This window comes from Pinus tabuliformis, chromosome 5_2 (genome assembly GCF_031772625.1).
Source record: "Pinus tabuliformis cultivar Carrire ecotype Pingquan chromosome 5_2, CPIR1, whole genome shotgun sequence".
Lineage (NCBI taxonomy): Eukaryota > Viridiplantae > Streptophyta > Pinopsida > Pinales > Pinaceae > Pinus > Pinus tabuliformis.
Window position 1 is genome coordinate 468,335,024 of NC_142306.1, and position 27,405 is coordinate 468,362,428.

Below are 27,405 nucleotides of genomic sequence, written 5' to 3' on the forward strand. Positions count from 1 at the left end.
TTAGATCAATCCTACACCTCTCGACAAGAGGAATCTAGGAAAAATATCAGTTGGCATAAATGATGTGACCCACATGGATTTTGGCCCTAGTTGCCAATTTTAACACTCCCTCTCAACTAGGGAGAACTCCATCTGCAATTCGTCTGACCATCGCTACTATCCCAGCCATCAAATGCATTGCCCTGCACAGCTTGGCCCTGCTCTGCTCTGCTCGAACTATGAAGAAGAAGAAATGATCGAGGATGTATCATACCATCCTCCACTGACCCGAAGTCAGTCTCAGAGTGTGTCATACCACTCTCACTGATCCCAGATCAGTATCATTGATCCCAGATCAATGGAGGTCATCCTAGCATAGGGAGTACGGTAGATACAACGATGCGTCCATTGATAGTACTACTATGGTCACTAACCCCATTTCCCTGCTCATTGATCAAATGAGAAGTACTTCCCATGAGTCCCAGACTGCATGGGTAGGATGCCTCAACAAGAGAACTAATCATCCTGTCCAACAGTCGCCACAAGAGAACTAATCATCCTAGCCCATAGGAGAACTAATCATTCTATTCCACAGTCACCACAGAGAACTAATAATCCTGGCCCACAGGAGAACTAATCATCCTGTCCCATAGTCGCCACAGCGTGTCAGAGCGGAAGGTTGAACCTTTCACCCTGTACCTAGTGCACCAGCAGTGGATGGTGAGTCGCCCTGTGGTCGCATGTCACTCCAAGAAGTACCCCACGCCCCCTGGAGCTCCCAGAGCTCAATACATCATACTCGACCCTCATAAGAGGGTTTCTAAACGACACCAAGTCGCTCTCGGAAAGTCAAGAATTTGACCTTTCCCAAGGACTTCGTCAAAATGTCAGCAACTTGTTCATCTGTACCGATATGTTGGAGCCTTATTGCTCCCGGCTGCACCATATCCCGAATATAGTGGTACCTAATATCGATATGCTTGGAGCGATCATGAAATACGGGATTCTCTGATAAACGAATCCCGCCCTAGTTGTCACACAGGATCACGGTGGTATCCAATGTAAATCCAAACAGCGCACTGAAGATCTTTCTCAGCCAGACCACCTCACAAGAGGCCATACTAGCAACAATGTACTCTGCCTCGACGGTGCTCAAAGCCACCGACTTCTGCTTCCTACTCATCCAGGATATTGGGGCAAATCCCAAAGGGAAACAGCACCTGGAAGTGCTCTTTTGGTCCACCACACTGCCTGCCCAATCAGCATTGGTATATCCAAGTAGTCTCACATCTCCGGCAGTGTATCTCAACCCATGAGTGATTGTGCCATGAAGATATCTCAATAGATTCTTGGCATCAATCCAATGTGTGTGGTGAGGTTCAACCATATGTTGACTCAATGTGTTGACTACAAAGCATATATCTGGACGGGAGTTCACAAAGACATTTTGGGAGCTGATTGATCCCTTTTGCTATTGTTGTTCAAGGGTTTCATTACTCTTGTTGTAAATCATTGATTAGTGATATTGTGCTATCTCTCTCTCTACTGAATTACTGAAGATAAAAGAAGATTTGATTAAAAGGTTTCCCCGCATTGGGGTTTGTAACATTGCATGCTTGTTGCATTTGCTGCTAAGTACCATACAACCGTCCCAATGTTAGTTTTCCCTTGCATGTTGCTCTCCTTCGAAGACAAATACTCCGGCAGTTCCGATTGTTCCACCAGCTCCGGCAGTTTCCAACAGTTCCGACAGTTCCAGCAATTCCCAACAGTTCCAGCAGTTCCTGATGTTCCGGCAGTTCCGACAATCCCAGCTGTTTCGGCAATTTCTGGTTGTTCTGACTATTCTGGCAGTTCTCGGCAGTTTCGATTGTTCCCAGTAGTTCCCGAATGTTCCGGCAGTTCCCAGCAGTTCCGACAATTCCGGATGTTCCGGCTGTTCCCGACAGTTCCGGCTGTTCCCGGCAGTTCCGGCTTCTGCCCTCTAGATTAGGGCAACGTTATCCCATAGGATCTCTCCTCCTACTAAAACCCAAAGACAAGTGGAGAGGAAGAAATTCCAAGTGTGTTGAAAATGACTTGAAGGCCACCTCTATTTATACTAAAACGTTGAGCACAAGTGGGGTTTATTTGGTTGTTGGCCAACCCTGACGAATTGTCCCATAACACAAATAAATTCATATCTCCATGAATACTTATCGGAATTGCATGATCTTTAGATCAATCCTACACCTCTCGATGAGAGGGATCCAAGAGAAATATCAGCTTCCATTAATAAGATGACCCACATGGAGTTTGGCCCTAGTTGCCAATTTTAACCCTCACTCTCAACTAGGGAGAACTCCATCCGCTGATCCATATGTCCAATTATACTATCTCTACCATTAGTGCCCTGCACTGATCTACTCTACTGAGCTCTGCTTTGCTCTGCTAAGCTTTTCTTTGATCTGCTCTACTAAGCTTTGCTCTTCTCTGTTGAGCTTTGCTTTGCTTTGCTCTGCTCTGTTGAACCATGATGAAGAAGAATTGATAGAGAATGTCTCATACCATTCTCTACTGACCCGAAGTCAATTTCATCTGAAGAGAGTGTGTCACATCACTCTTACTGACCCGAAGTCAATTTTATTGATCCCAGATCAATATCACAAGAGAGTGTCTCAAACCACTCATACTGATCCCAAATCAGTTTCATTGATCCCAGATCAATGGAGGTCATCCTAGCATAGGCAGTACGGTAGATACAACGATGTGTCCACCGATAGTACGACTATGGTCCCTAACCCCATTTCCTTGCTCATTGATCAGATGAGAGGTACTTCCCATGAGTCCCAGACTGCATGGGTAGGATGCTTCCACAGGAGAATTAATCATCTTGTCCACAGGAGAACGCATCATCCTGCCCCACAGTCGCCACGGGAGAACTAATCATCCCGGCCCACAGGAGAACTAATCATCTTGTTTCACAGTTGCCACGATAGAATTAATCATCCTGGCCCACAGGAGAACTAATCATCCCGTTCCACAGTTGCCACAGGAGAACTAATCATCCTGTTTCAAAGTTGCCACGGGGTATCACAGGGGAAGGTTGAATCTATCATCCTATACATAGCGCACCACCAGGGGAGGGTGAGTCGCCCTGTGGTCGTATGTTGCTCCAGTAAATACCCCAAGCCCCCCAGAGCTCCCAGAGCTCAATGCATGCAACATGTAGGACCCTTATAAGGTCTCTCAACAACTCCAAGTCGTTCGGGAAAGTCACAGATTTGACCTTTGCCAAGGCTTTGACAAAATGTCTATGACCTGTACATCAGTCTCAATGTGATGGAGCCTCCTCGCTCATCGACTTACCATATCCTAGATAGGGCAGTATTTGATGTCTATTTGCTGGAGCAATCATCGAATACGAGATTCCTCAATAATCGAATCCCCCCTCTGGCTGTCACAGAGAATCACAGTGGTATTCATCATATGTACAAACAGCTCACTGAAAAGCTTCCACAACTAGGCAGCTTCATACGAGATCATACACGTAGCTATGTATTTGGTCTCGGCGGTTCTTATAGCAACCGACTTCTGCTTCCTTCTCATCCATGATATCGAAGCAGAACCCAAAGAGAACCAGCGCTGAGAAGTGCTCTAGTGATCCTCCACACTGCCTGCTCAATCAGCATTCGAATAATCGTGCAGCTTCATATTTCTGGCAGTGTATCTCAATCCATGAGAGATTGTGCCCCGAAGATATCTGAGAAGATTCTTAGCACCAATCCAATGAGGCTCAACCAAATATGAGTTCACCATGCTAACTGTAAAACATATGTCCGGACAGAAGTTCACCAAGAACATCAATGCAAATGAGTTTATGGAACTCAGAGGCATTTCCCAAATCTGGTCTGGCATCATCACCATATAATTTTTTAAAGTTAAGATCCTCAAGGTAGTCACGAGCTTGCAGTTTACCATTCCAAATTCAGAATCCAACTCCCTCTTACTTCTACAAGTGAGAGGGTCTGCACCTATTTGAAATAGGTCGTCCTCAAAAGGTGTTGGTATGAGAGGTCTATCATCCACAACCTTCAAATAATGGTTTGGAACAGCTTCACTCTTAGTGAATCTCAGCTTCATCTGACAGCTATCAATCCTCTCATACTACGCCCGGGGAATTTTGCTTCAAGCCATAGAGGGCTTTCTTCCACCTGCATACATGAGATTCCTGAACATGAATCTCAAACCCCTCGGGTTGTTCCAAACCTGTGGACCTGCTACATAAGAGGAATGGTCCCCTTGTAAGATTTTCCTTCGGTACATCTCAGACATGTACTTTCGTGCTCCTTTTGAATTCAGGCATCCCTGTCACCATCTGACTCATAGACCTCCAATGCTATGTGTCAATGGACATGGTCCCCAGTGGACTTCCTGCAACTTGATACAACCCTGAACTCAAAAACATCTTTGAAAACTCTATTTTCAAACACATACCTTTCCATCGATGAGTGCCACCCTGTAACCTTTGACTTCCATTGTCGAAATGGACACCAGGTTCTTCTTGCAATCAGGTACATAAAAGAGATTTTGTAAATGAATCGAGTTACCCTCATTCAATTGAGGGGTAACATTCCCTACACCCTTTCCGGGATAGGTGGCAGCGGCTCCAAGTATAATCCCACGATTTTTTCCATCTTACCAAATTAGAGAGTGCACCCTACTATCCGATGAAGTGCCTTGAAGCACTACAATCAATAAGCCAAATTCCCAAATAATCTGAAGGAGAGGGCCAATACAAGATGACACTTCTTTATCTTATCAAAAACAACATTTGATTCTTCATACCTAGGGTTCCTTGCTTCTTTTTTTAAGAGTCGGCCATTTCCTTGATGGCTTGCATTACCTGTCATTCCTTTGATCATTGAAGATGTCCTTGGAATGATTGTTATCTTCATCAAGAGATGTGTCTCTGCCATTCGGACACTCCTTCGCATAATGGCCGAACTTATTACAACCAAGGCATCTGCCTTTCCTCCCACCCTTAGATCCGGACTTCCCAATGAAGTGATCTTTAGGTAGGCCATCAGAAACTTCCCCTGCACCATTCTGATAATATTCTCTGCTTCGACTTCACCCTCGGTGAATTTGAAGAGGGATGAAGAATCCACTAATCCTTTTGTCCTTTCCCAAACGTCTTCGATAATTGTTCTTTCACTCTTGCTTGGGTATTGTCTTCACCTCAGCTCTGATACCATGTTAAATTTAGGTATGTTCTATGCTTAGTGCAATTTATTTCAATTTTCATAGTTAGCACAATATCTTTTCCAGATTAGCAATCACATCAGCATTAAAGTAAACTGCAAATAGAACATAAACATAAATCGCAGAAGACAAGCCAAGACAAGAGGACACAAAATGTGGCGCTAACCAGGGACAAACCCCAATGTGGGGAAACCCTTGATCAATTCTTCTTATATGTTCTTCAATAGTTCAGCAGACAAAGAGAGAGATAGTACGTTTACAACAGAAGTCAACACTTTGACTTATCTAGATAAGAGCAAAGATCATCTCTAAGAAGATGATACATGAGCTCGATTGAAGACATGTTGCTTCAACTGATTCTCTAAGGTGACTCCTTCACCTATCGTTGCGTTGCATTTCGTCATCATGTTGCACCTCATCGCGTTGCACCATGCTGCACCCATCATCACTATGCTACATCTCATCACGCTTCATTAATCATGATTGTACCCATCACTGTACTGCATTATGTGCCATTGCTACACCATGTTGTCGTACTAACCTATGCTCTGGCTGCACCTTGCTTGCTTGTTGTCCCTAGCATGCTTGTTGTCCTTAGCATGCTTGTTGTTGCATGCTAGTTCTCCCTTGCATGTTAGCTGTAACATTGCATGCTCGACGTATTTGCTGCTAAGTACCATACAACCATCCCAATGTTAGTTAGTTGTCCTTTGCATGTTGCTCTCCTTCGGAGACAAATGCTCTTACAGTTTCGGTTGTTCTGGCAGTTCCGGCTGTTCCCGGCAGTTCTGGCAGTTCCGGATGTTCCGACTGTTCCCAGCAATTCCCGGTAGTCCCAGCAATCCCAGCAGTTCCGATAGTTCCGACTGTTTCCAACTATTCCGGTAGTTCCTGACAGTTTTGGCAGTGTTGGCTATTCCTAGCAGTTTTGGCAGTGTTGGCTATCCCTGGCAGTTTCGGCAGTTCCGGATGTTCCGGCTCTTCCCAGCAATTCCCGACAGTTCCGGCTTCTACCCTTTAGATTAGGGCAGCGTTATCCCTTAGGATCTCTCCTCCTACTAAAACCCAAAGACAAGTAGAGAGGAAGAGATCCCAAGTGCGTTGAAAATGACTTGAAGGCCATCTCTATTTATACTAAAACGTTGAGCACAAGAGGGGTTTATTTGGTTGCTGGCCGACCTTGACGAATTGTCCCATAACACAAATAAATTCATATCTCCATGAATACTTATCAGAATTGGATGATCTTTAGATCAATCCTACACCTCTTGATGAGAGGGATCCAAGAAAAATATCATCTTCCATTAATAAGATGACCCACATGGAGTTTGGCCCTAGTTGCCAATTTTAACAAATTGTCATTGTTTGAACTTCAACATCTAAATATGTTTTAACTTTTGTTGGTTTCCCATCTTCTTGAATTATGATATTGACTAGATCGGTATTTGTTTCTTTATCTTTAACTTGGACTATTATGTCTGAGGACTTCAATGCTTCTTTCGTAATAAGTTCCTCTAGTTTGTTTTTCAATGAATATTTTTCATTTTTAAGTTTGTTAATTTGAGTGAGCAGATTTTGATTGTGATTTTTGAGACGTATGAGTTCTTTAGTTTCGAATTTATCAACCTTATTTTCAGAGTTTTAACATTCAAGATTTCTATTTTTTAAATCTTTGATTTGTTCCAATAACCTTTGATTAAGGTTTTATAAGTGCAAATTTTCTTCTTCCTTCTTCGATAGATTCTCGTTGAATTCCTTCTTAGAACTTTCATTTTCTTGTTTTAATTTTTGCTTCATAACCTTGGACTTCTTGATCTATTCAAGTAATTTTTTATTATGGTCGCTTAGGTGTAAAATTTCTTCGTCCTTTTCTTTTGACTTATTGTAGAATGTCTTCAAATCTTTATATTTCTTTTCCGAAGCATTGTTTTTTTGTTCATGCTTTGCAAATTCTTTCTCTAATATTTTTATTTGTGTTCGTGTATTACCTTGATGCTCTTCGGTACAAAATAATCTTCCACGCGCTGGACAACTTAAATTGTAATTTATTTGAATATATGTATATCCAATTTCGTTTAGGCAAAATAAACGTTTAGTCCAAAATAAAGATTGTGTGGAACTCATCTTCTCTTCTTTGTTTTGTTTTAAATATTTTTTTACCTCAATGATAACTGGCCCCTTGAATATCTTTTTTTTTGTTCTTTTGTACCTCAAACACCTTTTTTTAATAAAACTTTGGAACTTATTTATTCCTTCAATAACTTTCCATTGACTTGTTGTAATTGAAATCTGTATACCTTATAAACTTAATTCTTAATTATATAAGGTGGATTTGTATATTCTTTTTTTTCGCTATATATATATATATATATATATATATATATATTTTTGAATTATATACTTTTAGTTATTAATTAATTATATAAATTCAAACTATATAATAAATTTATATATTAAACTATTTAATAAGGTTTTATAATTTTCAAAGGCCTTCGTATGGTGGGGAAAAGGACAACGTACAGAGACGTCGCAATTCGTGGAGGACAAGACAGTCAACCAATGACTTTGCAGTTTAGAAGAAGTAGCGGCTAAGGGAAATATGGACGAGGTATTGTCGGATGGAAAAGCGAGATGGAGGCACAGGAGATAGGTAGAGGTCGGAAGGCTGAATGGAGGGAAAGAGGGACAACGACGTGAATGGAGGGACTGCGGCACGTCAGCGGGGAAAGGAAACATGTGAATTGTCAACTATGGTGGCAAGCAAAAGGTGGTCGAACAACGGTGAGGGAAAATGGTGCAGTGGTGGCACAAGATCAAGCCAGCGTAAATCAATTGATTGCAGGGTGTCAACCGGCTGGCTGGAAGACGGCGGATGAAGGTAGCAGTTAGCACAAAAAATTGGTTGCAGATGAGCCAGTGCACGCTTGTTCAATCTAAATGTGGCTTGATGGCCTGTGAGGTTGTGTGCGGGCTAGTCAAGTACGTTGGTTTTTCCTTTACATGAACTATATACTTTTCTTCTAATTTTTTTTGTTTTCTATTTTTTTATTTTTCTTCTTTGGGTAAATTTTCTCACTCTTTTTTTGTTCCTTTCTTGACCCTTTTTTCTTATATATATATATATATATATATATATATATATATATTGTTTATATGATTTTTTTTTTAAATTCAATGGCCAAAGGCCTGACAGCGAATTCGGCGGAATGGAGAACCTCCAACTATATAGCGAAACGCTTGATCGTGATGACAACTACATTGACGAACATTTTAATGGCCAATGGCAGGAATTGGAGAACGTAACTCTAATAACAATGTAATGATTCGTATATGCAGTGGGATAATTCAGAAGAACTGAAATATGTAAGTGTCCATCGTAGAACAAGTAATAATTGTATATAAGAATTGTTGAATGTGCAAAAGATGAGTGTAATGATTACAATGAGGGTTCACTTATATACCTAAGCAGGGGCCTTTTTATGAATGGTCATGTCTCTAAGAGATGCCTCTTCATTACTAACTAACTAATTATTTAATTATTATTTTATATTTATTTATTATTTTTATATTTTTATATTCATATTATATTACGAACAAAACAAATACGATGCGGAATAATTCAAAAGAATTGAAATATGTAAGTATTCATTATAGGACAAGTAGTAATTATATAAAAGAATTGTTGAATGTGCAAAATATGTGTGTAATGATTACAATGAGGACCCGCTTATATACCTAGGCAAGTGCCCTTTTATGAATGGTCATATCTCTAAGACATGCCTCTTCATTACTAACTAACTATCTATTAGTTAATTAATTATTATTTGTTATTATTATATTTATATGAATTATATTCATAACACAAAGTACAAGCTACCAATTCTCCATAGTTGTTAGGCTCCCTCTTTCCTTGTATCGAGCTTGCTTTCTTTCGAGCTGTCTTGGAGCCATCTTCACTCTTCATTCTCGTGACAGGATCTAGGGCATCTCTCTTACTTGTCACTTTCTTCTTTGATATGAAGGCATTGCATTAAGCCTTCCCAAACTTCAAGCTTTTTATGAAAGTGATCTTCTTTGACCTTATGGTTATCTTCTCATTTTGCTGCCCTCAAGATGATCATATCTTGACTTCATATTTGCCAAGTACCAGATATTGAGCTTCCCTCAATACTCTTCATCCATACAGTTGACCTTGCCTCAATTGTCATCATGTATTCCTGCAACATTCTTCCAGGTAGCAAAAATAATATGTTAACCAGATAACCAACAATTAAAATCAGACATACCTCATCATGATGACCTTATCGTACCATCAACATCCTCATCGACCATCTCCACTTGAAACTTCCTTCATGCATCAAAGTGCCCAAGGATCGAACTTGATTACCAAGTTACAACTTTTCTTCTGGAGATTTATACTGGATGTTAATCACTATTTATATATTCTAGAGAAAGTCCTACTCTTTTATTCACCTTAAAGTAAGTCAAATCCTATTTTTTCAAGCATCATATATCCATATACTTAAGCATATTCTATGACCAACTTTCTTTTCACAAGATTCTATACATATGAATCTTATCCAAAGTTTTACATCCAACATGCATTCCTATGCTTTCACCCAATCATCTAGCTATCTTCCCTAAAGTGAGCCTGCAACTTGACCCATTGCATTCCTTCATCCCTTTAACAATATTGATTCCACATTACATGGAATGTCTACTAACCTTGTCATGATGCTTTTCCCAAGGACCTTCCAAAATGATGGTTCTTCCTAAATCATGATGATCCAACTAAGCAGGATGACAACTTCTAACATAATGTTAGATAATACCTAGATGAACATTATGCAAAAATGGTCTATCTATCCATCTATCTAGATGATCTCTACAAAGCAACTTAATCATGTAAATGTGAAAATTCCTACTCAAAGGAACCCCTACTGCAACAAAAACTGAATTTACTTCTCCTACTTGAACTTAATATACATTTATCAAGTTATTTTCTGAAAAATGAAGTAAATTACTTTTGCAGCCTACACTCCCTTAAATTTGATTACATGAAACAGAAAACTGAGCAAAGAACAAGATACATAGAACACAATTATTTTTGCACAAAATAGTCCCCGAAAAAACCCAATGCGGGAAAACCGGTGCAGCAACTCTAAGGGTTTTCTATTATTAAGCAGTAATTCTGAATACAATGTTGGATGCCCTCCCGGCAATCCAGTGACAGAGAAAATATAATGGCAGAAAACTGAGTGAGTTTTACCTCACTTCACCCAACAGATTCGGGTTGATCCAACAGCAAAACTGGCTAACCCCAGCTATCTCTGCACTAGCCCTGCGTAGACCCTACGTCAACCTTATAGGCTCTGCATCAGCTTCTACGTTGTCTCTTCTGCCTCTGGAACTTCTGCGTCAACCTCTCTAGACTGTTTCAACAGTTCCGGCTTTCTACGTGAGGGCAACTTCTGCTCTGCATCAGGGCTACGTGGGCCCATACTAGCCCACCGTCAATCCTTCTAGCTGTTGTGCTACCTCCACTAGTGGCTCTCCACCTCTTTGTTCAATATTTCCGAAGTATCCCTGCCCCTCTGCTGCAGAATGATCACTCAGTTCAAATTCTCAACTTCCTAGCCCCAAAAATCAAACTTCGGATCAATTCGTTCTCTCTGTGTGTATTTCAAAATGAACCCTAAGCCCCCCTTCTTATACTTTTCTCGTTGAGACTTCAACGGCCGAGATTATGTCTCTAATCAACGGCTAAGATTAAAACTTGACTTGATCTGCCTTCTAGATCATTCTCACCCATATTTTGATTAATACCCATTAATACTTTAATTTACCTAAGTTCAGACTTAGGAACCCCATTAAAAATACTAATTATTTTAATAAAATACAATCCAGGTGGAATTTCACCAAATGGTTTCTTGGAACTCATGTGCCTTAGCCTCTCCACCAATTTTCATGGCTAGAGCACATTCGATGCTCTACCAAAAACCAACAGTAAATTCTAGACATGCTAATATCGTATGCTTCTTTCTATGATGTTATACATAATCAAGATTAACAAAGCTTACCATCTAAAGGAAAGAACATTTCATATAAAGAACCTGCCAAATAGAGTGCCTTCTATAGTAGTAAAGATCCTTTACTTCTTCCTTCTTCTGCTTCTTCTCAAGTTCTCCCACTTCCTCGCTACATGATCTTCGCTTCTTTCCTTTCTCTTATTGTTCTGTTGACTTGGGCAGTCCCTCTTAAAGTGTCGAAACTCATTGCACTTAAAGCATTGAACATTGGACATGTTTTTTTCTTGGACTTACTAAACTTTCCCTTCTTTTGCTTCTTGACTTAGGCTAGAAAAGCTTGAGATTGCTCATCTGATCCAATATCATTCTTGACCTTGATCCTTGATTCCTCGAATATGCATTGGGCCCACAACTGATCAAATTGAGTTGAATCCTTCTTGGAGTCGCTGCTTGTTGCAAAGTTGCTCCATTCTGGTGGTAGTGCATTTAGTACACAGATGGTCACTTCTGAAACAAATATTTTCCCAAGTCCTTGCAGATGGTCTCTTAGTTGAGAGACTCTCATGAGAAAGGATGCCACATCCTCATCCTTTGATTTCTTCATTCTGTATAATTTATTCTGCAAAGACATATTTTGTCTTCTTGTACTTATAGAGTACAAATTCGCTAACCTGTCATACATAGCCTTGGAAGTCTTCAAGTTTGCAACAAATGGAACAAGAGAATCCTTACTTGATTCAACTATGACCCTTTGATCCCTTACTTCCCCTTTCTTGCTAGTTCTTGTGTCTTGTCTTTGTTGCGTTCATTAATTTCCCCAACAACATACTCCATTACTTCTTGTTCTTTGAGTATCAAGTCAACCCTTTTCCTTCATCCTAAATAATTTGAATCTCCAATGAGCTTATTGTTGTCCTTGCAAACATGATGTAATAATATGATATTTTCTTGAAACCAAGATTCTCCTTGATGATGTCTTCAATCTTCTTGATGCCTTCAAGATCTTTGAAGAGACTTACTTGAAAGATGTTCCGTAGGATTCTTGTTAAAATTTGGTAGCTCAAGGATGAATTTCTCCTAGAAGAAATCATATCTTTCAATTCTGTTTGAACCTCTTATAATAGAATTTCATTTTTAATAATTCTAATATGACTTTCCAAAAATAGTAAGTCACATCTCAATTTGGAAGTGACTTTCCAAAAATAGAAAGTCATGTCTAAATGATCAAGGATGATCTCGACATATAGAATCCACTTTAAAATCAAGTCAATCATGATTATACAAGTCAAGAATCAATATTTTTATCCTTACTAGTATTATTATTATTATGATACTATTATTTATAAAATAGTTTAAAGTCATTCACTTTTAATGGATTAATAAAAACGAATTCTATCATGAAATAAGTAAATTAAATTGAGAATCTCTTACTTGGCAAATTGAACCTATCTCTTGGAATAAAATAGTAACTCCACTCTTAAGAGAATGTAACTCTCCCTCACTAATTCAATGCATGGCTGAAGTGTAACACCTCATTAAATGCACTTGTAACTCCCTCATTCAATTCGATTTGTAACTCTCACCAAATATTCTCTCATGTCTAAGTGTAACTCTCTTTCTCCTTAATTCAAATTGTAACTCCTAAAGACATGTGTATCTCTCTCTCTATTCTTGGAATAAGTTACACTTCTCCTCAAGTAACTCCTCCCTCAAGAAATTGGATTCTCCTATTATTGGCTCAAGGCATGAATTCATTTTGTAACTCCTCTCATTTCTCATCTACTTAAGCAAGGGAAAGTGAGAGTCGATGTAGGATGTTCATTGTGAAAAAGGAGAGGTAGTGTTGAGTGTGTGCAAGAGAAGTGTGAGAGCAAGTGAAGAGTGAGAGCAAGTGAAGAGTAAGAGCAAGTGAAGATCTGGAGCAAGTGTGAAGAACAAGATTTAATCAAGAAAAGGAGGAGATCTTCAAGCAAAGAGAAAGAGCACTTCAACTGCAAGTTGATCAGACATTGGTGAATTTATTTATTCTCATTCTCTCTCTCTCTCTTTGTACTCTGCTAAACAATTGAAGAAATCTAATAGAAGGAGAATCATTTGGGTTTTCCCCTTGTGGGGGTTTTGCCCTGGTCATTGGACCTAACTCCCAGTGTCTCATATTTGTGCTTGGTTGTCTTCATATGATCCTTAAGTTAATGTTCTATCTACCATCAAATCAGCAGCATTTTAGCCTTCAAGTACTCAGCCTAGCTGTTTGCGCCTTCAAGCACCCAACCGCATACACATCCAGCCCTACGTTGATCTGTCCTTAGCCTTTTAGGGCAGACCTCTTCAACGCATAACTTCTCCTTATAGTTGTGGCTTCCTTGCCTTGCAAACACACCTAAAACAACCCTTAACTCATGCCCTAGAACAGCCTCATTCACCACGCTATCACCTACAGCAAACAGAAATTCCCACGTTGTCCTTCCAGGCTCCTTCTTTACTGCATCTAGGGCTTGAGATCCTCCTTTCCACCAAGTCTTCCTTTAGAGAAGACATACCCAAACAAGTGGAGAAAGACATCATGAGATGAGATGATGAAAGAATGACTCGAGGTCTCCTCCCTTTATATGCGACGTTGAGGATGAGCTGGTGTTATGAATATAATTCATAACAATTAGATAAATAAAATAAATATAAATATTAAATAATTAAATATTATTTAGGTTAAATAGTCATTAAATTAAGTGAAAACGCGTGTCTATGCCCATTCACGAAAAGTCACCTGCTGAGGTATAAAAGCAGGGCCTCATTGTACATTCAAATCATCTTATACATTATATATATTAATAAATTATTATTTAAGAATACCTGTGTGTATTTATACAATTAAGCCTACAAGCTATCAGTTTTCATACTTCAGTCATAGTTTTTTTGTTACAGTGGTATCAGAGCTATGGCACACGAAATAATCATGCAGGCCTTTGAACGTAGTTCGCCACACAATGTGCCAGTACATTCACATCTTGATTACGTTGAACAGTTTAGTATTCAAGAAGCATTTCAGCGTTTAGAAAAATCATATGCAGAAGTTAATGAATATCAAAAAGAAATTGATAATAAGAAAGATGATAGCGATGGTGAAACAAAAGTAGATGTCGCAGAAAATGATCTAGATGATGATCCTGATGAGAATAATGTAGATCAAGACGATAATGTTCCCTTGTGTGTGAGGTTTCAGGTAAAGCAGTTGACAAAACCTCCCAGTGAAGGTTTCCATATGGGTGATGTTGGATTACCCACTAGGCCGAATCCCTCTTCCATTGCAACAAATATGGCAGGGTTTTCAAACCCTAGTCCTAACCCCACTGCACACGTGACAAACCTCCACTCAACAATTACACATTCAACTCTTGCATCCTCACACTTCTAGGTCCAGCCACGGTTAGAGTCAGACCCAACCCCAACCCTAGTTGGCTGCTACGCCACCACAACCTGGCGTTTCCACCTCGTCAAACCCTAAGCGTGGTCAGAAGAAGCCTTTTGTCCACCTCATGGGAGCCATATCTCTAACTGGAAATCCTTCATCGTCCCCATTCAAACCCACAGAGTTAGGCCCGAACCCTCGAAGGAAGAAGCGCAAGGCTCTCGAGAAGCAGGTTCCCGACCGAGTTGTTGCGCTACTACCGAAGTCCGCTTTGTATACCCAGTTGCTTGAATTTGAGGCTAGGGTGGACGCCGCTCTGACCAGAAAGAAGACCGATATCCAGGAAGCCCTCAAAAATCCACCCTCCCTTCAGCGCACACTGCAAATCTATGTTTTCAACACCCTTGCAAATCAAAACCACCAAGTCCGTAGTATCGATGATAAACAACATATGTTGGAGCAACTGTCGTGGATCCTGCGAATTCTTGGAAGGATTCTAGAGGATGGCATAGAGGCGGATGCTTCTGCTTTCGCCGACCACTGCAATTCCTCGGACCACTGCAATTTCCGACCACTACCGTCTACCCCTACAAATTCCTCACACAAACCCATTAGCCGCCCTTCACTTCGCTTTCAGCACCAATTTAACATGTCGTCGTCACAGGCTATGTCCCCGGTCAAGTGTTGGGTCACCGGCAAGGGTTCAGTTATGTCAGCATTTTATTTTCGTTTACCGCAACATGGGTTAATGGATCAGTCGAACAAGATCAAAGCGATGTGGGTTCTATTCCGAGTTCCAATCGCCCTTGTTATTCGAAGCCACGAAGGCTCCATGCTCAAACGACGGCTTGATTGGAATAAACGTTCCGCTAGTCAAACGTTGTGGTCACCATCCACTAATGATCACGTCGCGTCGGTTAATGGTCATAACATACGTCGGAATCGGTGGCACACAGAACAGTTTTACGACCGTCCAAGCACAGTGGCATCACCGAGGTGGTCTAACTTGTCAAGGTGGTTTTTCAGAGAGTTCAATGAGCTGGACCATCTTTTCAAACACAGGCTAAATGCTAGCATCAAACATGCAATTGATTATGTGAAGCAGTTTCCTTCTTCAATTGTATCTCTAATCTCTAGTTCAACGCATTTGTGGCAGGTGGTTTTGCGGCGATTCTTATCATTATTGCATTCTTGGATGAATCTCTTCTTGAGGCACATCTGTTTGGCCACAATTTGTTTTGGTATGCTGCTGTCTTTGGAACTGTGACAGCAATCAGTAGAGCAGCTTGCTGCTGTCTTTGGAACTGTGACAGTAATCAGTAGAGCAACTATTACTGATGAGTTCCTAGTATTTGATCCTGAAGGATCGATGGCATTAGTAGCTCAACATACACATTATATGCCAAAGAGTTGGCGTGGAGCAGAAAATTCTGAAGATGTTAGAAGCGAATTTGAATCATTTTTTCAGTATACTGGCATGATGTTATTGGAGGAGATGATCTCAATATTTGTGACCCCATACGTTCTTTTCCTTTTACTACCAAAGCGTGTTGATGATATTCTGCAATTCATAATGGATTTCGCTGTGAATGTAGAAGGTGTTGGGGATGTTTGTAGTTTAAGTGTCTTTGATTTTGAGCATCATGGAAATAGTAAGTATGGGTCACCTTTCAATACGTCAAAGGACCGCAGGAGCTGCCAAGGGAAAATGGAGAAATCATTCCTTAGTTTTAAGAGCAGCTACCCTAGTTGGGAGCCAAATGCCCAGGGAAAGCAATTCCTATCTACTCTTTTGGATTTCCGGCAGCAAGAACAGGACAGGCAAACAATACAGATGTATTCACCTGATCAAATTTCACAAAGATTTCCAGCTTTAAGAGCTTTAGGTAGTGGCTATAGTTCAGGTTTGAGGGAAGGACTTCTGTACAGTTGGCCCTTGCCTAGATCACATTCTATTGAAGTTCAGCCTGGTCAATTGGACCCATCTAGAACTAGCGAGATGGAACAAAAAGATAATTTGTACTGGCTTGATCGGTACTATACTTTCCAGTCACTTCATGGTTCATATGTGAGGTACAACAATGCTGGTACATCTGGATTGCAACATGACTTGCTTCCAAGCGAGGGTGGTTTTGGTATATCTTATTCTGCAGGCAGACAACTGCCAAGGGGCCAAAAGGAAGCTCATGGACTTGGCATGGATGAGCATTTAGGAAGTAACATGGAAGCCTCAACTTCAAGTAGAGTTTTTCACGAGAGTATGATTCGACAAAGTGGCATTGAGCAGCCAGGACACGTGGGTGAAAACTGGTGGGAAAGAAAAAGACCTGCATCGATTCATGGCCAGGGAAGCTTCTTGGAGCCGCCTCCATTGTTTGGGATTGGTCACTTAGAAAATACTATTGACGAGGCTTCTTATGAGAGTGACAAAGAGCACGATGCAACATGGGGAATGAAGAGGTCCTCTGCTGCCTATGAAATTACTTTCACTGATGACAATTTGGATGCATTTGATTTTCCCTATGATGACAAAATGAGCGACACAATACTGGCAATGAAAGAATCTTTTGCAGGTTTTCCTTTTACAGATGAAAACGGTGCTGCATTTGATCTACCCTTTGGTGATGTGTATGAACGTCCAGTTACTACGTCCAAATGGAAGCTGAGACTTGACGCTAATGAGGATAAAGAAGAATGAAATAGAGTACTGGGCATTCCTTCATTTGATTCTTCATCTTCTTAGAACAAAGCTGTTTCACTCTGTTGAAATGGTAATTTCAAGAAAGCCCATCAAAAAGTTAACAGGTTAATGGATGGGCTTTTTCATGAACTGCTTCTTGCTGAATGATATATGTAATTTCTCTGACCTCAGTTACCATCATTAAAAAAAAAAAAATTATTAGAGTTATATTAAAAAAATAATAATAAATAAATCTAAAGAAATATTACCGATGAGCTATAAGAGAAGAGGATGGCTAGATTATATACATCGAAGACGACATATACTAAGTGAAGAAAAACCCAAGCATTAAAGCTTTGAGGACAAAGCTTTCGAAGGAAAAGGCTATGTTATGAATATAATTCATAACAATTAGATAAATAAAATAAATATTAATATTAAATAAATATTATTTACATTAAATAGTCATTAAATTAAGTGAAAAGGCATGTCTAAAAGACATGCCCATTCACAAAAAATCACCTACTGAGGTATAAAAGCAGGGCCTCATTGTACATTCAAATCATCTTATACATTATATATATTAATAAATTATTATTTAAAAATACCTGTGTGTATTTATACAATTAAGCCTACAAGCTATCAGTTTTCATACTTCAGTCATAGTTTTTATGTTACAGCAGGGGGTTAAAATGCCTGTCTTGCTTGCTGGCCGACCTTAACAATTTGTCCATAATACAAATAAATTCATATCTTTATTTTTACATGTCGGAATGGGATGATCTTTAGATCAATCCTACACCTCTCGGAGAGAGGAATCCAAGAAAAATATTAGTTGTCATAAATAAGCTGACCCATGTGGAGTTTGGCCGTAGTTGCCAATTTTAACAACTACTAACAGTGGAAGGAGAACAAAGTGCCGGAAGGAGGACAAAGTGTCGGAAGAAGGTGGACAAAGTGTCGGGGAGACATAGTGCAGAGAAAAGGAAGGACTTGACTTGTGCTTGGAGGATCTTCTAGTCAAGGGTCTAGGGTTTGCCATTGATCAAGAAAGAAGCTTCAACGAGAAAAAACTTACTGAAGGGTTTTCCGTTCAAGAGAAGAGAGGTTTTGGCCCTAGCAGAGAGCCAATATCTTGTGTTCTTGTTTTATGTTTTTAATAGCAGTTTGATGAAGTACACACATGCATTAATAAGAGAAGAAGAAGATTAAGCTAACAAAGACAAATTGTAAAAAGACTTCACAAATTGTTATCTAGTCCTGAAGAATCACTCTACATCTTATTGCCCTAGATTCTTCAACATGGAATCAAAGCTAAGGTGACACATCAAGGAAAGGGCATCTCAAGAACACTCATAAGGTGACTCATAAAGGGAGGACATCTACAAAGTTGAAGCATCAAGCCAAGAAGTCTCAATCACTTCAAGGACAAGAAGGTCTACCATCTATCATTCATCAAGGAAGACTACAAAGCAAGAAGTGCCTTACATAAAGGCACCCACAAAGAAGAGCAGATCAAAGAGGGACCTACATCATCTACAAGTCATCAAGCAAATCTCATCATCAAGCAAGTCCACTTGGAAAAGGCAACTTGAAGAACATCAACATCCTAGGAAGGCAAGCCATCAAGACTTCAAAGAGAAAGCAAATCCACTACATCTAAAAATCTATCATGTAAGTATATGTCCCCTTCTGAATATACATCAATGTCTTTTTGCAAGGAAAGCAAAAAATTGGAAGGTACCAATAACTTTCTTGCATGGAAGAAGGGATTGATTTACTTCTCAAGGAGAATGAACTTCTAGAACATATCAAAGGGAATATCACTATCCTTGCTAAGGAACAAACCCAAGCCTTAGCCAAGTACAATAAGGATGAAACAAGAGCTCAAAGGATTCTAATAGAATCTATCAAGGGCTCTCTCATTCCTTATGTCTCCAAATTTGAAACATCAAAAGAAATCTATGATAAACTAGTAGAGCTATTCTCGTTAACCACAGTTGGAAAAGTGATGTCTCTAAGAAACGAATTGTACAAGATGAAGATATGAAAGGAAGGAATAGCTCCCTACTTCATGAAAATCTTTGAGATGAGAGATCAACTTCAAGAGCTAGGGAATTCATGTCCAATAAAGAAATGACAATTGTAGTACTCAATGCTCTACCTGAGGATTGGGGCAACTTCACATCAAGCATATATGCCAAGACGAAAGCTACCACACTAAGTGAAATGTGGTCTCTATGCAAGACAGAGGAAACCAAACTCAAAGCCAAGGAAGATGTGGGATCAAAAGAGCAAGCATTTGCTACCATGTCCAAGAGAAAGGGAAAATTTGGTAAATTTGGTCCACGAAGAACAAACAACAAAGATATGTCCAAAGTCCAATGCTTTGTATGCCAATAATATGGTCACTATAAAAGGAATTGTCCTAAACTTAAGAAGGACAACAACAACAAAAGAAAGAGGGAAGAAGCTCACATGACTCAAGAGGTGAAACAAAAAAAAAAGAAGCAAAAAAAGGAAGATCCTTTGGATCTCTACTATGACTAAGTCAAACTCTTTACTTAAAGTCTTCTTTCAAAGTTTTTAGTAGGATAGGAGAATGTAGGAATAAAATAAAATTGCATGGCTAGAAACATCTTCTAAAATCTAAAAGCATGAAGTACATAGAGTTCTAGATACTCATGTAGAAAGAGCATTTATAAATAAAAACAATATGCATGGTTAAAAATATCTTTGAGAATATAGGAGCATGATAGATATAGCTCAAGATATTCATGTAGAAGGAGCATACCTAGAATAGGAACTCATCCACAATGAGAGGAAATTAATCACAATTAAAAATCTTAGAAGATCTCCATCATCAAAAGGAAAGAAACATTTGCAGGGTAAGGGTCTTCAAGATCCTATGATGGAATCTTCAAAATAAGATTCATAAACAAACGCAGATGTCTCATTGGGAATCTCATTCATGGGATTCAAGAAAATGATGATATGCAAGCAAGCTAAGATGAAGCAAAAAGGGCCACACCAAGGACAACCAAATGAAGCTAAGATGATCAAAGGAGAATCAAGATGAGGTATGTATGCATAAAAGTTTAGTCATGTTATCATATGTATATTATTGAGTCATGGCAATAGTTCTATGACATGATCAAGTAGGAAAGAATCTCTTTCACCAATGACATGCTCGAAGGCATGTACTACAATGCAATGAAGGTCAACAAAAGAAATACTCACATAAGGAGTATAAGAATGCTAACTAGTCCCAGAAGCAAGCAATGAAGAAGTGCTCTAACAAGGAGCATAAGGTGGTTGACAAATCTATCCAAGAAGAAGCAAATAAGGAAAGAGATCAAGCATGTGAAGAACACCATGATCACCAAGAATCACTATCTGACAAGATAATTTGAAGGTATCTACCGAAAGAAGGCATGACAACTCTGACAAAGGAAGAAAAAGATCAAAGGACCCTTGACGTCTGTGAAGGCCTTGGAGATATGAAAGGTGCAAATAACTGATTCTACTCTACGAAGATGTCATGATGAAGTCGTCATCTAGTAAAAGTTCCATTTAATGTTGAAGCAATATCAGGATGAAGTCATGAAGGGCTACTAGATCAAACCATGGGAACAAACAAGTACAAAGAAGCATCCATGTGAAGAGTAGTCTGAAGCATAGACAAGATGACAAGAGATAACCAGATGACAAGAGAACCTAATATATGACAAGAATGCCACTTTCCACGAAGGAAGCAATGACATGACAAAGAAGGAAGGAAAGTAATCAATGGATGGTACCCTACCACAAAGAAGTTTGAACGGAGACTTCATGACATCGAAGGAAAGAAGGAGATCAAGCAATTGGAAAACCGACAGAGAAGATGTTGTTGATGAAGGGACAAGTCCCTAGCGAAGAGGGAGTTATAACAAGTTCCCAATTACAAAGGAACTTGGACAAGTACCTTGTTAAAGGATACTTGGGCATGTCTTCCTCAATTGAGAAGAAGTGATAGACACAACATTCTTGTCTTCACTTGGGCAGAAAGAATGGGAGGATTGGGTAATCATCGGGCATCTGGCCGGACCAAATTTGGGAAATGCCTCGAGTTTCATAAACTCATCTACATTGATTTTCTTGGTGAACTTCCGTCCATATATATGCTTTGCAGATAGCATGGTGAGCTCATATTTGGTTGAGCCTCACTAGATTGGTGCCAAATATCTTTTGAGATATCTTCAAGGCACAATCTCTCATGGATTGAGATACACTGCAGAAAAATGAACCTGCATAATAATTCGAATTCTGACTGCACAACAGTGTGGAGGATCACTAGAACACTTCTCAGTGTTGGCTCTCTCTAGATTCTGCTTCGATATCATGGATGAGCAGGAAGCAGAATTCGGTTGCTATAAGCACTGTCGAGACCAAATACATAGCTATGAGTATGATCTCGTGTGAAGCTGCCTGGTTGTGGAAGCTCATCAGTGAGTTGTTCCATGATGAATACCACTGTGATTCTTTGTGACAACCAAGGGGGGGATTCGATTATTGAGGAATCCTATATTCGGTGATTGCTCCAGCAGATAGACATCAGATACTACTTTATCTGGGATATGGTAAGTCGATGAGCGACGAGGCTCCATCGCATTGAGATTGATGTACAGGTCGCAGACACTTTGTCAAAGCCTCGGGGAAAGGTCAAATCTGTGATTTTCCCGAACAACTTGGAGTTGTTGAGAGACCTTCATATAAGGGTCCTACATGTTGCATGCACTAAGCTCTGGGAGCTCTAGGGGGCTTGGGGTACTTACTAGAGCGACATACGACCACAGTGTGACTCACCCTCCCCTGGTGGTGCGCTATGTACAAAGTGACAGGTTCAACCTTTCCCTATGATACCTCGTGGCAACTATGGAACAAGATGATTAGTTCTCCTATGGTCCAAGATGATTAGTTCTCTCATGGCAACTATGGAACGGGATGATTAGTTCTCCCATGGTGACTATGAGCCAGGATGATTAGTTCTCCTCTGGGCCAAGATGATTAGTTCTCCTATGGCGACCAATGGACAGGACGATTCGTTCTCCTGTGGACAGGATGATTAGTTCTTCTGTCGAGACATCCTACCCATGCAATCTAGGACTCATGGGAAGTACCTCTCATCTAATCAATGAACAGGATGACCTCCATTGATCTGGGACCAATGAAACTGATCTAGGATCAGTATGAGTGGTTTGAGACACTCTCTTGTGATATTGATCTAGGATCAATAAAACTGACTTCGGGTCAGTAAGAGTGATATGACACACTCTTTTCAGATGAAACTGACTTCCGGTCAACAGAGAATGGTATGAGATATTCTCGATCAATTCTTCTTCTTCATGGTTCAGCAAAGCAGAACTGAGCAGAGCAAAGCAGAGCTCAGCAAAGCAGAACAGTGCAGGGCACTAATGGCAAAGATAGTACAGTCAGACATATAGATTAGCGGATGGAGTTCTCCCTAGTTGAGAGGGAATGTTAAAATTGGCAACTAGGGCCACACTCCATGTGGGTCATCTTATTAATGACGGCTGATATTTTTCTTGGATCCCTCTCATTGAGAGGTGTAGGATTGATCTAAAGATCATCCAATTCCAATAAATATTCATGGAGATATAATTTATTTGTGTTATGGGACAATTTGTTAAGGTCGGCTAGCAACCAAATAAAACCCTCATCTGCTCCACGTTTTTTTATAAATAAAGGTGCCTTGAATCATTTGAGAACACAACTCTCATGATCTCCCTCTCTCCACTTGTTTTGGGTTTGCTTCTCTCAAGGAAGACGCAATGGAGAGGGTCATCTAAAAGAGCCCTAGATGCAGTCATCTAGGAGAGCGCTAGCTACAGTCTTGGAGGAGATCTGGCCGCAGATCTAAGAAGCCCTCACTGCAGTCAATAGGAGCCCTAATCCGCAGTAAGGGAGCCCTAATCCGCAGCAAAGGGAAGGCTCTAATCCACAACAAAGGGAGCCCTAATCCACAACAAAGGGCAGGCTCTAATCCACAGCAAAGGGAGCTCTAACCACAGCAAAGGGAAGGCCCTTATCCGTAGTTAATGGGAGCCCTAAACCAGTGTCAAGAGAAAGCCCTAAACTGCTGTCAAGAGGAGCCCTGAGTCAAGGCCTTAGCCGCAACATAAGAAGGACTTCATCCGCAGCAGAAGGGACCTTATCATAGCATGAAGCAACGTGGACATGGACAGCAGCAAGACAAGGAAGTCGCAGTCACAAGGAGGAGAGATTCAAGGCTGTATATGTATTTGTTTGAGTGCAGGTAAGTGTTGTCAGCTTGCCCGAGTTTATCAGGAAAGAAACGTTGTTGTTTGGGTATCATTTGGGAAGGCGAAGTGCTATAGCTAGCTGTCGTGCTAGGCTGCAAGCCAGAGCACATAGCTGAGGTTGTGTCAAGGACTGTCAAGGGTGGACAGCACCTTCAAAGGGCAGTGTGGCATGAGGGAAAGCTCTTCAAGATAAACTGCAGTCCTAAAAGGACTTATCTCCTGACTGTGTGGTAGCCCTAACCTGAACACAGTCATAATAGCATTGGGCAGCAATACATATGATCAGTATTGCTAGACATAGGTGCTGCAATGGGACAGCATGGCAATGATGAGGTATTACGGCATGCATGGTAAAACATGATGCAACATGGGACAGCTGCAAGCATGAAGAATCATGGACAGCAGCAACATGGTAAAGCATGGACAGCTGCAAGTAGAGTGCTTTATGGGACAGTAGTATAGTACTTGATGCAGCTAGGACACAAAGCAGCAATGGTGCAGCAAGCACATGGGCATAGCATGGTGTAGCCTTGGCACTGGGTAAACACTAGGATAGCAGCAGCATAAGGTCCAGTATTGTGATGATGGGTGCAACATGGTGCAGCGCAGTGAGATGCAGCACATGATAGGTGAATGAGTCACCTTAGAGAATCAGTTGAAGTAGCATGTCTTCAACTGATCTCATGTAGAGATAATATATTAGTCGAAGTATTGACTTATGTTGTAAATGTACTATCTCTCTCTCTCTCTATACTGAACTATTGAAGAACATATAAGAAGCATTGATCAAGGGTTTCCCCACATTGGGGTTTGTCCCTAGCTAGCGCCACATCTTGTGTCCTCTTGTCTTGGCTTGTCTTTTGTGATTTATATTTATGTTCTATCTGCAGTTTACTTTAATGCTGATGTGATTGCTAAAGATATTGAGCTAACTGTGAAAATTGAAATAAATTGCTCTAAGCATAGAAAATACCTAAACTTAACATGGTATCAGAGCTGAGGTGAAGACAATGCCCAAGCAAGAGTGAAAGAGCAATCACCCAAGACAGTTAGGAAAGGACAAAAGGGTCAATGGGTTCCTCATCCCTCTTCAAATTCACTGAGGGTGAAATCGAAGCAGAGAATATTATCATAATGGCGCAGCGGAATATGGCCTACCTAAAGGTCACTTCATTGGGAAGACCGGATCTCAGGATGGAAGGAAAGGCAGATAACTAGTTCTGCCATTATGTGAAGGAGTGTCTGAATGGCAGGGACACATCACTTGATGACGATAACAATCATTCCAGGGACATCTTCAATGATCAGAGGAATGACAGTGCAGGTCATCAAGGTAACAACTAACTCTTCAAGAAAGCAAGGAACCCCACATATGAAGAATCAAATGTTGTTTCTGATAAGATAAAGAAGTGTTATCTTGTATTGGCCCTCTCCTTCAGATTCTTTGGGAATATGGCTTATTTATTGTAGTGCCTCAAGGTACTCCATTGTATAGAAGGGTGTTCTCTCTAATTTAGTAGAGATGCAAACAATCGTGGGATTATACTTGGAGCCGATGCCACCTATCCCGAAAAGGGTGTAGGGAATGTTACCTATCAATTGAATGAGGGTAACTTGATTGACTTACAAAATCTCTTTTATGTACCTGATTGCAAGAAGAATATAGTGTCCATTTCGGCAATGGAAGTCAAAGGTTTCAGGGTGGCATTCATCAATGGAAAGGTACGTGTTCAAAAAAAAAAACTTTCTAAGATGATTTTGAGTTCAGGGTTGGTAATTTGTATCAAGTTGCAGGATGGTCCATTGTGGACCATATCAGTTGACACATCTGATCTATAGCATAGGAGGTCTACTTATGGGGCCCTACCCGATATGAGTCAGATGGTGACTCAGATGCCTGAATTCAAGAAGAGCATGAAGGTACATGTCTGAGATGTACCGAAGGAAAATCTTACAAGGGGACCATTCCCCTCATATAGCAGGTCCACAGGTTTGGAACAACCCAAGGAGTTTGAGATTCATGATCGGGAATCTCATGTATACAGGTGGAAGAAATCCCTCTATGGCTTGAAGTATAACACCCCGGGCATAGTATGAGAGGACCGATAACTATCTGATGAAGCTGAGATTCACTAGGAGTGAAACCAATCCAAACCATTGCTCGAAGGTTGTGGACGATAGACCTCTCATACCAACACCTTTTAAGGACGACCTATTTCTGACAGGTGCAGACCCTCTCACTTGCAGAAGTAAGAGGGAGTTGGATTCCAGATATGGAATGGCAAACTGCAAGCTCGTGACTACCTCGAGGATATTAACTTTCAGAAGTTATATGGTGGTGATGCCAGACTAGATTTAGGAAATGCCTCTAAGTTTCATAAACTCATCTGCATTGATGTTCTTGGTGAACTTCTATCCGTATATATGCTTTGCAGTTAGCATGGTGAGCTCATATTTGGTTGAGCCTCAATAGATTGGTGCCAAGAATCTTTTGGGATATCTTTAGGGCACAATCTCTCATGGATTGAGATACACTGTCGGATATATGAAGCTGCATGATTATTCAAATGCTGACTGGGCAGACAGTGTGGAGGATCGCTAGAGCACTTCTCAGTGTTGGTTCTCTCTGGATTCTGCTTCGATATCATGGATGAGCAGGAAGCAGAAGTCGGTTTCTATAAGCACCGTCGAGACCGAATACATAGCTACGAGTATGATCTCGTGTGAAGCTGCCTGGTTGTGGAAGCTCATCAGTGAGTTGTTTCATGATGAATACCATTGTGATTCTTTGTGACAACCAGGGGGGGATTCGATTATTGAGGAATCTCGTATTCGATGATTGCTCCAGTAGATAGACATCAGATACTACCTTATCTGGGATATGGTAAGTCGATGAGTGAGGAGGCTCCATCGCATTGAGACTAATGTACAGGTCGCAGACACTTTGTCAAAGCCCCGGGGAAAGGTCAAATCTGTGATTTTCCCGAACGACTTGGAGTCGTTGAGAGACCTTCGTATAAGGGTCCTACATGTTGCATGCACTGAGCTCTGGGAGCTCTAGGGGGCTTGCGGTACTTACTGGAGCGACATACAACCACAGGGAAACTCACCCTCCCCTGGTGGTGCACTATGTACATGGTGACAGGGTCAACCTTTCCCTATGATACCTCGTGGCAACTATGGAACAGGATGATTAGTTCTCCTGTGTGCCGAGATGATTAGTTCTCTCGTGGCAACTATGGAACAGGATGATTAGTTCTCCTGTGGGCCGGGATGATTAGTTCTCCCGTGGCGACTATGAGCCAAGATGATTAGTTCTCCTCTAGGCCCAGATGATTACTTCTCATATGGCGACCAATGGATAGGATGATCCGTTCTCCTGTGGACAGGATGATTAGTTCCCCTGTCGAGCATCCTACCCATGCAGTCTGGGACTCATGGGAAGTACCTCTCATCTGATCAATGAACAGGGAAATGGGGTTAGGGACCATAGTAGTACTATCGATGGCGCATCGTTGTATCTATGTACTCCCTATGCTAGGATGACCTCCATTGATCTGGGATCAATGAAACTGATCTAGGATCAGTATGAGTGGTTTAAGACACTCTCTTGGGATATTGATCTGGGATCAATAAAACTGACTTCGGATCAGCAAGAATGATATGACACACTCTCTTCAGATGACACTGACTTCCGTCAGTAGAGAATGGTATGAGACATTCTCGATCAATTCTTCTTCTTCA

The 27,405-nt window shown here is 40.6% G+C and overlaps 1 protein-coding gene and 1 pseudogene across 1 annotated transcript in view; one reads left to right on the forward strand and one right to left on the reverse strand.

The window, feature by feature from the left end:
* LOC149159683 (Polynucleotidyl transferase, ribonuclease H-like superfamily protein) overlaps window positions 1-27,405 on the reverse strand; it is a 206,908-nt gene that overhangs the window by 67,861 nt on the left and 111,642 nt on the right. The window lies entirely within an intron of this gene.
* LOC149159684 (autophagy-related protein 9-like) lies at window positions 14,786-17,372 on the forward strand (annotated as a pseudogene).